Genomic DNA, 16475 nt, shown 5'->3' on the forward strand with positions numbered 1-16475 from the left:
TTTGAGAGGTCATGCTAGTCTAGTGAAGTTCCCACCAACTGGAAAAGGGGAAACATAGTATTAATCTTTAAAAAGGAAAAAAAAGAAGACCCAGGGAACTACAGGCCAGTCAGTCTCACCTCTGTGCCCAGCAAGACGATGGAACAGATCCTCCTATCAACTATGCTAAGGCACATGGAAAACAAGGGAGTGATTGGTGACAGCCAACATGACTTTACTAAGGGCAAATCCTGCCTGACAAATTTAGTGGCGTCCTATGATGGAGTTACAGCGTTGGTGGATAAGCGAAGAGCAATTGACATTGTCTACCTGGACTTGTCCAAATCATTTGACACTGTCCCACATGACATTGGAAAGGAGAGGGACAAGGTCATTTAGTGATAGGACAATGGGCACTGGCTTTAAACTGAAAGAGGGTAGATTTCAATTAGATATAGGGAAAAAAAAATTATATTGAGGGTGGTGAGGCACTGGCACAGTTTGCCCAGAGAAGCTGTGGATGCCCCATTCCTGGAAGTGTTCAAAGTTAGGTTGTATGAAGCTTTGAGCAACCTGGTGTAGTGGAAAGTGTTCCTGACCGTGGCAGGAGAGTTGGAACTAGATGATCTTTGAGGTCTCTTCCAACCCAAACCATTCTATGATTCTATTTACAGTGAAAACTCTCTTAAGCAAAGTTTCTTAAAGTGTGAATTTTATCTGAAATAGAATAGGGCCTGAAAATAGAAAACATTTTCTTAGTAGTCTAGAATTAATTTCAAAATGTATTATTTATCCACTTTGTCCTGATAAATATTCAAGTAATTGGATATTTACAGGAAAATGATCACAGTGTCTCTCCTTAATCCTTTGGTGAATTTTCAAAAGCAACAACAGCCTACCATGTCTATTTTAATTGGTCTTCTAACTCAGTGATTGTTGGGATATGTATGGAAATATTCAAATGTAGTTCAGATGAATACTTGAACAACACTGAGTTTACTCAGACATTCCCAGAAAGAAAAGGCATACCTGAAAACTTTTTCTTCTAATACACTAGCTACGTTCCACATCAGTTAGAAATAAAAATATTTATTGAAAACAAAAGAAAATAAAAAGACAGCGGTAATAGTGTCAACCTTCTCCATATGCCTTAGTTGTGCATTTCTTTTGATTATCTTTTGTCTTTACACTAAAAACCCCACACTACCAACAATAAGAAAAAAGATAATTTACATTCAGATGTTTTGTAATTAAGTCATTTTAATAACGTGTCAACAGCTGTTCAACTGTTACAATCCTAAAGCCATAATATGAATTTTTAACTGTAGATGTTACTAATTGTCAATATGATTTAAATTATAATAATCCTTTCAGAATCATTAGTTACAGCCTTATGGTTTCACAGAGCATTAATTTACCATGGAGGTTTGATGTTGTTTTGGTTTGCGCTTTTAGCAAACCTGTGGTCTGAACAGTGCAGAAATATGCTAAAGGTGTCTCATAGTTACTACAATGGAAGGTGTGAAAATACGTATGGACAGAACATCACTTCTTAGTATTACACTGAAGAAATTTATTGTACACAAAAAATTGTGTTAGAGAAGCAGCAGTAAAAGTGCTTGAACAACCTTAATTTGTCCCTTTTTTGGTTATGCACTATGATAGAAGCTCAGGCAGTGTTCCCCGTGTAAGACTCCTCCTTCATTCAGAAAGATCTGCTATGCAAGATTGTGTCTTCTTACTGTTCAATGCATGGCTCAGTGACCTGTGTATTGCATACTGCTTCAGGATACGGTATAAAGTGGAATCATTCATTTCCCTGTGAGTTTTCTACGATGCCTTTCCCTACTGTGTCTGACTGCTTTAGAATGATTAGTAAAATTATTTCCTGAATTTCTTTCTCGACCTTTGTATTTTACAGAATGATGTATGTTTAGATAAGGGTCGACATGTCTACTCAGTTGGATGCTAAACTGAGATGCTATGTTGCTGTTTTTTCCATGTTGGCTAGTAGTGCATATATATTTTTACATGCATTCAAACCAGAACTTCTGGAGAATCTATTTCCATCTATTTCTGCAGATAATACACCATTGTTTCAGAGATCTGAGAGAAATATCACTGTTAAAACATCAAATGGAACCTTTGTAAGCTATTTGGCATCAGTACAGCTTTAACTGCAGCTTTAACTGGCACACGTATTTGAATGGCTATGTGGTGAGACTGATGGGGGAACTGATACAGCTCAAAAATAACTGAAAAAGAAATAAATTTTATTTTAAATCTAACTAAGCTTCCACCCCAGTTCTCTGCATACAAACAGCTTACACAAATGTTTGAAATTATACAAGACACTAAGTGTCAAGTACTTACATATTACTGTGACTTTGGCTTTTGGTGCATCAAGAAAATGATAGCTACACAAAACTGCAGCAGAAACTTTTCAAGCACTTATTTCCATATTAGAATGATGTCAAATAAGAAAAGAGAAAAAAAAAAAAAAAGAGAATGCTGGAATGTGAAAGAGGAATGCAATTTTGGCAGTTTGATATCACTTAGTGAATAATTTAGGTGAAATTATACACCTCTAGTTTACTGATAAACTTACAACTTGAAAAAATGAAAAGGATGAAACTCGAATATCTGAAGATTCCAATATTAATATATTGATCCTTTCTAGAAATCATGTAAGGAGATTCAGAAAAGTTTAAAGACATCAGTAAGAGTTTGGTAGTTCAGCTAAAGAGAACAGGGTTTTGAGTTTAGAAAAAATCTTCCATGCTATGAGAGAAGAGATGCTTGCTTGGATCAATGATTTGATTGATCCTCCAGATCAATCCAGATCAATTACAGAACCTCCAGAGACACTGTTCAGTTTAAACAAAAATTCTATACGAAAATGATTTATGGAATTGGATTTCTGAGAAAATAATTCTCTAGAGGTGAAATTTTTATGAAACTAATAAATACTTTAAAAAAATACCATCATGTGAAAAAATGTTCAGGGACAAGGAAGTAAGTAAGGAAAATCATTAGTTAAAAAAAAATAAAATAATTCATAGAATCACAGAATCACAGGACAGTTCAAGCTGGAATTGACCCCTAAAGATCTCTTAATGCAATCACTCTACTCAGACCAATGTCAACTAGAACAGGTCACTCAGGGCTGTGACCAGTCAGGTCTCAAATACCTCCAGGTACCAGGAATGGAGGCATCACAACCTCTCTTGGCCACATTTCAGTGTTAGACTATTCTCACATCACACACAAAGTTTTTTTTTAATGTTTAAATGAATTTTCAGTGTTTCAGTTGGTGCCTTTTACCTCTTGTCCCTTTTCTGGATACGTTTGAGAAGAGCCTCTATTTTCTTTACTCCCCTCATCAGATATTCATACATATTGATAAGTTCCCCATGAGCCTTCTCTTCTCTAGACTCTCCCAACTCTTGTAGCCTCTCCTCATAAGACAGATGCTCCAAGCCTTTAATTAGATTCATGGACTTTTGCTGTATCTCGATGTCTCTCTTGTATTGAGCAGGTCAGAACTGGATGCAGCACTCCAGATATGTCTCATTAGTGCTGTCCAGAGGTTAAACATCATGTCCCTTGACCTACTATCAACATTCATCTTAAGGCCGCAAGGCTACATTGCTGGGTCATGTTCAACTCGCTGCCCACCTGGACCTCCAGGTCCTTTTCTGACAAGGTGCTTTTCAGCTAATTAGCCACCAGTGTGTGTTGGAGCAAGCGTTTATTCCTCTCCAGAGGCAGGACTTTGCAGTTCCCTTTGCTGAGCTTCATGAGGTTCCCATCAGCCCATATCTCCAGGCTGTTGAGGTCCTTCTGAATGGCGGTAGAAACATCTGTTATATTTTCTTACCTCCAGGTATGTCAGATGTTAGCACTAGTTATAAAATATCAATTTACCGGAATATAGAAGATACTGCAATTCAGAACTTTTCTATGGATTTCATAGCTCTTACTATGGTAGATTTAAACTTTGGCTAAAGTTAACTAACTTGCTATGGTATATTAAACTAATATACAACTTAGTTGAAGTGTATAGACTCTATACACATATACTGAATCATCTTGAATATAAATAACACCATGAAAATTTACAATGACAGAGGAGAATCAGTGAAATAACTTCAACATTAAATATCTGGAAGGTACCTTCATCATAAACCATCACTTTCCATCTAGCAAAAGGTGTTTTCTATAAATTATTACTGTAACTGATAACAGTATAATATCTTATGGAACAAAATAATCGATAAGCATGAAAACAGCATTCAGTAATGTGCTCAACACTTTAGACAGTGAAATAATACACATAATGTAGTTGCTAATACTTGTCTTCTGTGCCTCATTTGGCTATAAACCTACCACTTTAGAAATACAGATCTTTGTTTATTTAAAAGCTGATGGAGATTATTCTTTACATAGACAAATATTTGATATGCAAAGAGTATATTTTAGAGAAAAAAAATCTATCTTATCTATTTGTGGTTCAGTGTTTTTCATTCATTAGTTCCCACTTACAGCAATCAATTATATTCACTATAAATAGCATATAGCCAACACATGGCCAAAAAGTAGCTGATTCATGAGCAGAAATTAAAACTAAAATAATGACATAATGGATCTGTAATGAGTAGTTTAATTTAGTTACATCTGCCCTTTTTGGATTACAGTGGCCATCCCTTGTGAGGGAAGCTAATAATTTTCCATCCATCCATTTGTTGCCACGGAATAGAATGAGAAAAATGCAAGAAAATACCTACTTTTCAGTATATTAACTTGGACTAATTGTAAAGAGCTAATGTACTTAGCTTTAACCTTTATTTGAAGAATTATTGAAGACTAATGTTTCTGTGAAAAGGTAGGAAGTAGGTCTTGAAGTCAGGTTTATAAATATAAAAAGAGACTAATGTATAAAAATACTGTGACTAAAAAATCACCCCTGACTATAATAGCAAGCACTTGGATCACTTTTCTGTATTCCAATAAAGTAACTATAATCCAGAATTACGATATATAAACTGGAAAAATCTGCTTGGATAATTAAGTCACACTAATTAAAATATCAATATTATAAAATTAGTTGACTTTCATAATTCTTCAGTAACTCCTGATGACTTATTTTTCATATTAATAAGCACATTGGAACTAATCAAGAGGAGTTATTATTATTATTATTATTATTTAATGAAGTTTGTTAAATAAAAAGGGCAATACTTAGATATATTGACCTCATTTTGGTCAAAAAGTAGGTCAGAATAAATACTTAATTGCTTATACTTTTGCTATATGAAATGAATACCAGCCAAATACAAGGGTAGTTTTAGTTACTAAATTACACAATGTCTCATGTTATGTTCATTGATTTCAAGGAATAAAAGGCTGTTTCACTTGCCTATGTAGAGAAATGCATTCCTGTCTTGTCTAGGCTAACTGCTTGGGATAGAGAATTGAGTCTCTTTTATCACAGTTCTAATTTCACCCTTTATTCTGGTGTATTTCCTAGTCAGCAGGATGCGTCAGTTCAGTAGCATCTGAGCACTAAAGCAAGAAAGAACTATATATTCTGATGCTATGTAAATGGAAGATATATTGGGCTTTCACCTCCTAATCATAGCTACACTGAAATCGAGAATATAACCCTAATGACTTCAGAGCATTCTAGATTTTATTCTATAAATTATGTAAAGTTCTTGTTTTCCAGGAGTGAAAACAGAGTGAATGATGCTTTGGCCATGTGAGAGAAACCTTGCTTCCCCAGACTCAGTGCAGAGGCATGTGCAGAGCAGCCCTGGCAGAAGTGATGCATGCCATGCCTTGCCACAGCTGTAGCACCCTCCAGCTCACACTTCAAGCAACCTTCTGTCCCATCATGTGCACATCAGATGCACTGCTTGTTCTCAGCTAGTTCAACGCACCCGGTTTAAGACCCGCTGTGCACTGTGTGTGGATTCATTCTCACACCAGGAGCAAAAAACAAGATCACAGTTTAGAAGAAAATAAGCTGTTCTCTGGCAGAACAAGGAGTTAGAAATGGATAATAACAAAAGGAGAATACTTTTTTTCCTGCAGAGAAGGAGAGTTAGTGCCAGATTGCTTGTGGACATTTCATGTGGCTTAAAATTTGAAAAGTTTACTCTTCTACAAGAACATTACCATGATACTATCAATAATATCCAATAGTAAAACAAACATTGTCAAGATTTTTTGTGTAGTTAAGTTAAATCTGGGGTTACTTTAAAAATAACAACAACCCACCACCACAACTAAGCACCTTTTGGAAGCCTCATTTAAATAAGTCAGATAACATATATATTTGCTTGGAATGAAGGGGAAGAAAAGAAGTTCTTGAAATATTTGGTATTAACACACACTTATAGGGTTGCAAGTAAGTCAATATTCCTGGTGCAGTTCTGTCTTATTCAGTCCTTTGTGAAGTCAGAGCAGGGATAATCCTCAGTTTTTCTAGTTTCCTTCCTCAGGTTTAAATGTGGTGGGCTAATCAACCACATGCTGAGTTTAAAATCATAAGTGACACACTTTGGAGAGCACTTGCAAAGCTATATTTTTTTAATTTACTAAGACTTTATTTGATTTTGTATTTTTGAATAGGTGAAAAATATTTCTTGCTAGTAGATGGATGAACAAAAGTGGGGTGACAGCATGACAAGGTGAGGGGGATGGGTTGTGTACTTCATGAAGATAAAGACAGAACTGTAGATACTGAATTTAGACTGTGAATTACGATGACTCTTTTGCATGAAGTAAAATAAAATTTGTTCTTTCTTTACATCTTTATGACACTTTTAGAGCTGTGTGCAGCTGAACAAAAAAAAGAAAGCATCTAATCTACACAAAATATTAAAAGAGATATTGCCCATGTGACTTAAAAATTAACTAAAAATCAAAAACAATCAACAACCCACTTTCTGTTGGAGAATCTTTCAAATCGAGAGTCTTTAGTTTTTGCCTTTGCTACTCCAACCATTGCAAAACCAAGAAAAAATTGATTCCCTTTCCTGCACAAAATACTGAAGTGCCTAATAATAACATGCATTACAAAAGAGAAGCTAGATTTCTTGAGTAATGTTGTTGATATTTTGTGGAGAATTTTCCTTTCATTCTTATTTTGCCTTTATATAAAATATTTTTTAGTGTAGAAGGTCATGTAAACCCAGTTACTTGCAGTGTTCTACAGTCATAAATCTGACAGTAAATATTCCTTCTTGTAATGTAAAATTTGTCTTATGTATCCAGACAATTCCTGAAGTTAATGCTATCAGATAGCGATCATTCATGTAATAGTAACAGATGTAATAGATATTATGAACAATAAGTACAATTTAAAAGTTTGTATCATTATAAAGTGTGTCAACTCTAAAAATTCTCAAACAGTTATCTTCTAAATTTGCTTTCCAGGAAATACAGTTTTCTTAGACTTTAATGATATCTTAATATTTCTCATAGGGAAAAAATTCCATTGATGAATAGAAATCTTCTATTTCAAAGTTAGTAATTATGGTAAGGAAAACAAACAATAATTTCAGTGGGCCAGGAATGCATACTTATACTTCAGTGACACATAATTTTTAATTGAGGTAGAAACAAAGAACTTTTTTCCCTTTTTGATTATTACAGTTTTTTAGAAATCTATAGAGGGAATTCTGACAGGTGAAAGACCTCAATTTTATTTTTCTTATGAAACTGAGCTTTGAGAGATGCATTGTCATCATGCAAAACAGTTTAAGAATCAAAAATCCCACTGCAGGTGTCTGTATTCACAAAGAGATATATTTTCCTTCAAATTGAAAGAGACAAGAACTACATTAACATACCCATTTGCATCTTCTTATTTGGGATTTTACTTCTTTCATTTTGTCTGCAAAAGACTGTTCACAAAATTTCGAAGGAGATTCTTAAGTATTCTATATCATACAGATAATCTGTAACATTAAAAAAGTCCCTCAGTATTGCTACTCATTATTTGCATGAAGAATACAGATATCAATATGGATGGGTGGACAGTCTTTATCCAGTTGACATAGTTAAGCTTTGCTCCCTACATCAGTGCCTCCTTGCTTTCCCTTGTTCATTCACCTTGCTAAGGTGTTAAGGAGGAGCAAGCTGTGGCAGAAGACAAGGTTAGTGTTTATGCCACTAAGTCACTACACAACTCCTCATTGCTACCCTCAATGCTTCCTCAAGAATTGATCTAATTTCTGATTATAAAGGATAGATTAATTTCCCAGCTAGACAGCATAAATATTTTTGTGCTTTAGATGCAACTATTTTTTCTTCCTTGTTATCACTGAACATTTTGAGTCTTACTCATACTGCTTTTGATGTGCTGAACTTCAGCAGTTGAGTGTCTGTTAGAAAGCCAGAAACAGCTTTTTGATTTGCTGCCCAGTGTTAACCCACCAGGGGCTGCTGTAGACTGTGCAATGGACCATGCACCAGCTGGGAATTGCTGGGACCATATGCCAGATGCAATTTTATCCAAAATGCCTATTGCAATGAGATAAGCCTGTTGCATATTTTTCTGTAGTTTAGCCAGCCACTGGAATTCATGATCTTCTCTGACCTTGTAGTCTCAAAAAATGTTCTGTTATGACAAATTACAATTATAGCATCTGCATCTGGTTTTCCAATATAAATTTTCTCTTCATCTAGAAAACTCCTTCATTGTAAGAATTGATCAAAATGCTACTGGGTAGAAAAATAAGAAGAAAGGGAATTATTCAGAAACGGTAACTGAGAAACTGCTAGCATTGTCATATTTTGAGAAACAAAATACTGCCTAGGTAACAGCTTCTGAACAACTTTTTCTGAATAGAATCTGTTGACATTTGCTGATATCTCAAGTTCTTGATTTTTTGAGGACTTAATACGTATTCTTTCAGGAGTCATCAGACAGACATGCATTTGTCTTGAAATATGACTTTATTTTCACCTTTCTGAACTATGTTCCTTTTTCTGTAAATTGTCCTTGTAATAGTACTGAAGCGCCTAAAAATTAAGAATATAGAAAATAATTATGTATTTATACCTGAGAGGGATAATTTTTTCAGAAGTGCTAACATTTTAGATATTTGAGAAGCAGTGTTTCCAGAAAAAAAAATACAAAAATATGCATAGCAATTTTAATTTATCAGCAGCAGCTGTGATAAACGTATTGTAGTGATCTGCAACTGCAGCTGTCTACCATTTTTTACCTTATTATGGCAGCTACTTAAGCTTGATAAAGCAAAAACATGGAAACAGCAAAATTTCTATCACTTGGTATTTTGTTGCTTATTGTAAGTAAAAAAATATGAGGAGTTAGCAAAAGTCCATCAGCTCAGGAAAATCATATTGAAATAATCAGTAGAACATTTCATTCAAAATATAAACCATTTGCAAATGGAACTCAGAAAACCCCAGACTAAAAGCCCAAAAATATTGTCACCAATGACTAATGCACATGTTAGACTTCATCTTGCAAATTTAAATCAATGCAATGCTGTTCTTTTTAGTGGATTAATCCCTGATTTTTGCTGATGCATTATGGCAGATTCTATTATTTACCAAATATAAGCCAAACAATGTCCAGAGATCTTGTTTCACTGTGATTCATTGAATGTGTTATAGCTTCCATGTAGTTTCAGACCAAAACTTAGCTAGTTTCAAAAAATTATAAAGGTTTAATTTAAAGTAAAATGCATTCTCATAAAATATACTGCAGTTTCAAGATTCCAGTGAAAACCACTGGAACATATTGCAAATTTGTATAAGTTTCCTGATACTTTATCAGTAAAAAAATACATATATATGTTTTACAACATTATCTTGCTAAAGTGACTAAGCATATACATAAAAAAAATTTCTCTATTTCTGATTTTGGGGTCTGATGCACTCTATTTTTTACTGTATTGTGTTTATGTGGCAAGATTTTGGTGGCAGGCTTGTGGGGCTGCATAGGTGGCCGCTGTGAGAAGACACCAGGAGCTGCCCTATGTCCAACTGTGCCAGTTCCAGCTGGCTCCGAGAGACCAACTGTGCCAGTTCCAGCTGGCTCCGAGAGACCAACTGCTGGCCAAGGCTGATCCAGTCAGCAACGGTGGTAGTGCCTCTGTAATAAAATATTTAAGAAGGGGGAAAAAACTTCTATGCAACAGCAGCTGGGGGAGAATGTGTGAGAATATGTGAGAGAAAATAACCACAGAGACCAAGATAAGCTAAGAAGAAAAAGGAGAAGGAGGTGCTCCAGGTGCAGGAGTAGAGATTGCTTTGGTGGTGAAGACCATGGTGAGGCAGGCTGTCCTCCTGAAGCCCATTGTGGTCCGCTGTGGAGCAGATATCCACTTGCAGCCCATGGATGATCCCACACTGGAGCAGGTGGATGCATATGAAGAAGGCTGTGAGCCTGTGGGAAGCTCGTGCTGGAGCAGGCTTCTGGCGGGGCTTGTAGCCCCTGGGAGAGAGGAGCCCACACTGGAGCGGGTTTGCTGACAGGATTGTGACCCCATGGGGGACACACAGTGGAGAAGTCAGTTCCTGAAGGACTGCATCCTGTGGAAGGGATCCAAGCTGGAGCAGTTCATGAAGAACTCTAGCCCATATGAAGGACTCACATTGGAGAAGTTTGTGAAGACCCCATTAGTGAGACCCCATTCTGGAGCAGAGGAAGAGTGTGAGGAGGAAGGAGCGGCAGGGACAATGTGTGATTAACTGATAGCAACTGCAATTCCTCATCCCACTAAGACACTTGGGGAGAGAAGGAGATAGAGAATTTGGGAGTGAAGTTGAGCCTGGGAAGACGGGAGAGGTGAGGGCAAGGTGTTTTAAGATTTGGTTTTATTTCTCATTATCATACTCTGATGTTAATTGGCAATAAAATTAATTTCCCCAAGTCGTATCTGTTTTGGCCATAACAGTAATTGCTGACTGAACTCCCAGTCCTTATCTTGATTCACATTCTTTTTGTGGTAATTTCTCTCACTGTTCTGTTGTGGAAGCGGAGTGACAAAGCAGCTTGGTGGGCACCTGGTGGCTAACCGAGTTCAGTGTGCCACATTTCAAATCAGAATTACTGAGTGGAGTTTTATTTCATGCAGTAGTTCCTAAGAGACACAGCTTATAGACCATCTCTTCATAAGTGAAAAAAAGAAAAGCAAGTTCTAAGAAAGATGTGGTAAAAGCAGAGCTTCAGCATGAACTGGAAGCCAACGATTATTTTGTTTGTTAGATGACTCCTCCTGATAAGGATGAGAACTATTTTCTCATGGAGCCTGAGGTGGTGTTAAGCAGTTGCATGTAGGCAATTGAGATTTCTGGCTTCAGTCAAGTACTCACAGGTAGACATGGGAATTGAAGTTGCTTTACTCTGAGATACAGTAAGATCTATGCATGCTTAAACAGAAATTGTAGTAAGACTTTTTTGGCAGCAAGCTTGCCTTCTTCCATGCATATCATTCTCATTTGGGTGATTAATTGCAGCTACTCTCAGTCATGATTGTCACAGATCCATAGGTTTTCTTCCTGGAGGCTGCAGACTCTCAGAGGAATATTGAGTGCACGATCTTCTCACTTTCTTATCGTTATATCCTGGTATGGAATTTATATCAAAAAAACTTCCACTTCAGGGTTGATTAAAAGACATTTTCTCATTTCAAAATCAGAGCAATAGTATATTTTAATTTGTCAGTGTTGAAACAGGTATTTCAGGGTAAAAAAAAAAAAAAAAAAGAAGTTAACATGTAAGCTAAAATCAGATGAAGTCTATTCTGATTTTTTTCACTTCCAATGCAAATACTTGTGTAAGTGTAATTACATGAAAGTGCAAACTTACACACTTCCATTCATTCGTTCATTTACTTCCATTCAATTATTCATTCCGTTGCTTGTCACTAAGTGCTTTCATTCAGTGGCTTATTTTCATATATTATGACATCTTCTGTGACAGACATAACTGTTAGTTATCCAACAAAAATAGACTCATCTCAATTTTCTATTTGAAAATTCTCCTGGAATTTAAAGAATGTGTATTTTTTTTCCCCTGATCATGTGGTGTATATTTAAAATACAGTAATTCATGTATATATGATTTCCAAAGCTTTTACTTTTACAGAATTTGCCATTCAGTGGCTAGAGAGTGCATGATACAAGCCTGTTTATTTAAAACGCTTATCAATACCTAAAAATCTATTTAATTCCAAATATTTTCGTCTTTGTTGATTCACATGTAATATAAGAAATGGACCATTGATAGCTACAAAAAGCAAATAACAGATAGATATATTTAGTATATGGAAAAATCAGAAGTCAAATATGAAATGTAAAAAAAAAATAATATATTCCATGTCACACTGGAACTGTATGAGTTCTTATTACTTTGTTATTTTTTATTGTTAATTTTCATTTAGCGCCTGTTATTTTGTTGTTATGGTTTTTAAGAAATGAATGTGAAATAAATAAGGTGTCACTAGATTCCTTCTTTTTCATAGTTGTAGTAACAACAGATTCACAGGTTATGTTTACACCTGCAACTCTAAGTCAGTAGGAATAATTTTAGTTCACACAGCAACACATCTTCTGCAACCCATTCTTCGTCAACGGCCTCAAAAAACACTTACTTCCTGTATTGTACTCACATGTTGCTGAACTGATTTTTTAAATTCTGCCCTAGTAATATGTACGATATTACTTAACGTTTTGAAACATAGTAAATCCCACAAACACACATAGAACTCCAAGTTAAGGGTATACTTTCTCATGAAATTCCCTTAAACAGTCACTTTCACAATTGCTCAAATTTGTTCACCTCTGTCTTTAGAATCATAGAATCATAGAATGGTTAGGGCTGGAAGGGACCTTCAAGGGTCATCTAGTCCAACCCCCCTGCAAGGAACAGGGATATCTCCAACTAGATCAGGTTGCTCAGGGCCTTGTCCAACCTGGCCTTGAACGTCTCCAGGGATGGAGCATCCACCACCTCTCTGGGCAACCTGTTCCAGTGTTCTACCACTCTCATAGTAAAAAATTTTTTCCTAATATCCAACCTGAACCTACCTCCCTCTATTTTAAAACCATTACCCCTTGTCCTATCATAACTGGCCCTCCTGAACAGCCTCTCCCCATCTTTCCTGTAGGCCCCCTTGAGGTACTGGAAGACTGCTATAAGGTCATCCCGGAGCCTCCTCTTCTCCAGGCTGAACAGCCCCAACTCTTTCAGCCTGTCCTCATAGGAAAGGTGCTCCAGCCCTCTTATCATCTTCGTGGCCCTCCTCTGGACCCTCTCCAACTGGTGCATGTCCTTCTTATGTTGGGGACTCCAGAACTGGACGCAGTACTCCAAGTGAGGTCTCACGAGGGCAGAGTAGAGGGGGAGAATCACCTCCCTCGACCTGCTGGCCACACTCCTCTTGATGCAGCCCAGGACGCGGTTGGCCTTCTGGGCCGCAAGAGCACATTGCCGGCTCATATTGAGCTTCTCGTCCACCAGTACTCCCAAGTCCTTCTCCTCAGGGCTGCTCTCGATCCATTCACCACCCAGTCTGTATTTATGCCTGGGATTGCCACGACCCAGATGTAGGACCTTGCATTTGGCCTGGTTAAACTTCATGAGGTTGGTACGGGCCCACCTCTCCAGCCTGTCAAGGTCCCTCTGGATGGCATCCCTCCCTTCCAGCGTGTCGACAGCACCACACAGCTTGGTGTCATCGGCGAACTTGCTGAGGGTGCACTCCATGCCACTGTCCACGTCACCGACAAAGATGTTGAAGAGGGCCGGGCCCAACACGGACCCCTGAGGGACGCCACTCGTGACCTGTCTCCACTTGGACATTGAGCCGTTGACCACTACTCTCTGAGTGCGGCCATTGAGCCAATTCCTTATCCACCGAGTGGTCCATCCATCAAACCCATGACTCTCTAATTTAGAGAGAAGAATGTCGTGCGGGACAGTGTCAAAAGCTTTGCACAAGTCCAGGTAGATGACATCCATTGGTCGACCCTTGTCCACCGATGCTGTCACCCCATCGTAAAAGGCCACCAAGTTGGTCAGGCACGATCTGCCTTTGGTGAAGCCATGTTGGCTGTCACCCACCACCTCCTTGCTCTCCATGTGCCTTAGCATGGTTCCCAGGAGAATCTGCTCCATGACCTTGCCAGGCACAGAGGTGAGGCTGACCGGTCTGTAGTTGCCCGGGTCCTCCTTGTTCCCCTTTTTAAAAATGGGGGTTATGTTCCCTCTCTTCCAGTCATCGGGGACCTCGCCAGACCGCCACGACTTCTCGAATACAATAGCCAGTGGCTTGGCAACTTCATCCGCCAGTTCCTTCAGGACCCGCGGATGGATCTCATCAGGTCCCATGGACTTGTGCACCTTCAAGTTCCTCAGATGTTCTCGAACCTGGTCTTCAAGTACAGTGGGCGGTGGTTCATCCTCACAGTCCCTGCTAGTTCTTTCCACAGCTTGGGTGGTAAGACAAGAGGCTTTACCATTGAAGACTGAGGCAAAAAATTCATTGAGTACCTCAGCCTTCTCTATGTCCCGGGTAACCAGAGCACCAGTATCCTTCCGGAGGGGGCCTACATTCTCCTTGGACTTCCTTTTGTCCCCTACATACCTATAGAAGCATTTCTTATTGCTTTTTATATCCCTTGCCAAATTCAATTCCTTCAGGGCTTTAGCCTTCCTCACTTGATCCCTGGTCACTCTTACAGCTTCTCTGTATTCCTCCCAGGCTATCTGTCTCCGCTTCCACCCTCTATAGGCTAACCTCTTCATTTTCAGTTGGTCCAGGAGCTCCTTGCTCATCCACGCCGGCCTCTTGGTCTTTTTGCCCGACTTGTTCTTCGTTGGGATGCACCTCTGCTGAGCTTGGAGAAGGTGCTCCTTGAATGTGGACCAACTTTCCTGGGCCCCTTGTCCCTCCAGGGCCACCTCCCACGGCACTTTGCCCATCAGGTGCTTCAAGAGGCCGAAGTCCGCCTTCTTGAAGTCTAGGGTACAGAGCTTGCTGAATGGTTTCCTTGCTGCCCCATGGATCTTGAACTCCACCGTGTCGTGGTCACTGCAGCCAAGGCTATCCTTAAGTTTCACATCGCCCACCAGTCCCTCCCTGTTGGTGAGCACAAGGTCAAGCATGGCACCCCTCCTTGTCGGCTCCTCTATCATCTGCAGGAGGAAGTTGTCATCCACGCATTCCAGGAACCTCCTGGACTGCCCGTGCCCTGCTGTATTGTCTCTCCAACAGATGTCAGGGTGGTTGAAGTCCCCCATGAGGACCAGGGCTTGTGACCGCGAGGCTGCTCCTATCTGGCTATAAAGCGCCTCATCTGCTCTGTCCTCCTGGCCAGGTGGCCTGTAACAGACTCCTACCGTAACATCCCCTATCCGTCCCCGTCCTCTAATCTTGACCCATAAGCTCTCTGTCAGCTCCTCCTCCGACCCCAGGTGAAGCTCCACGCACTCCAGCCGGTTGCTGACGTAGAGAGCAACACCCCCTCCTCGTCTCCCCTTCCTGTCCTTTCTAAAAAGCTTATACCCCTCCATGTTGACACTCCAGTCATAGGAGTCGTCCCACCACGTCTCCGTGATGCCATTTTTTAATGGCATCTTTCTAGTTTAATAAAGCCTACACGTCTTTAGGCAGTGAAATAACATGTAGTTTCAAAATTAATCAATTTAAAAAAATAGTCCTTCTAAAAGTAGATACTCTAGAAGTGTGGCAAAAATCTTAAGATTTATGTAAATAAGTTTATTTATATAAAATTTTTATAATAATTATTTTCATTCTGGATTAAAAACAGAGATGAAGGGCATGTTTTCACATTTCATGGCTTTCACATACAGAACACATAGATTCTGTTTTTTCACCTTTCATATTTCACTTCCTGCAAAAACACAACACCACATGTCTATCTTAAATAATAAAAGACTTCCAGCCTTTTAGAAACTTTAAGTTGTCTGAAATATCAGTGGATGCCTATAATTAAGCAACTGAATCTCACAGTATCTTTTAGGTTGAAGTGAATGTATTGAATATAATATGAATTTAAACAACAAAGAAGGTGTTAAACATAGGCATTTTTTATTATTTCAGATGCTAGATACATCCACAAACGAGCTGGGAGATGTAGGACAAGGAAATATGAGAAACCTACATCTGTCTGGACTCACTTCAGGAGACCAGGCAGGTTACCTCAGGTATCTCAAATGAGAGCAGACAACTGTATGTTGATAAGAACAGAGCCTCTACATACAGGCAAAATTACTTGTATGCACAAATTTTATTAATGTATATTTTCTGTTGTTTCATTTCTTCTGTGTTTATGGACATAAGGGTAGTGTCTACGTCCAGCTTGGAAAAGGAGATTGCTGATTTTTAGGTCTCAACACACTAAGTACTGTTAAACAACTGATACTCTGTCAAGTTGACTTCTTTGTTATATTAATTCCAAATTGATTCTGAGGCAAAAGATTCAAA

Source organism: Tauraco erythrolophus, chromosome 1 (assembly GCF_009769465.1).
Source record: "Tauraco erythrolophus isolate bTauEry1 chromosome 1, bTauEry1.pri, whole genome shotgun sequence".
Classification (NCBI taxonomy): Eukaryota; Metazoa; Chordata; class Aves; order Musophagiformes; family Musophagidae; genus Tauraco; species Tauraco erythrolophus.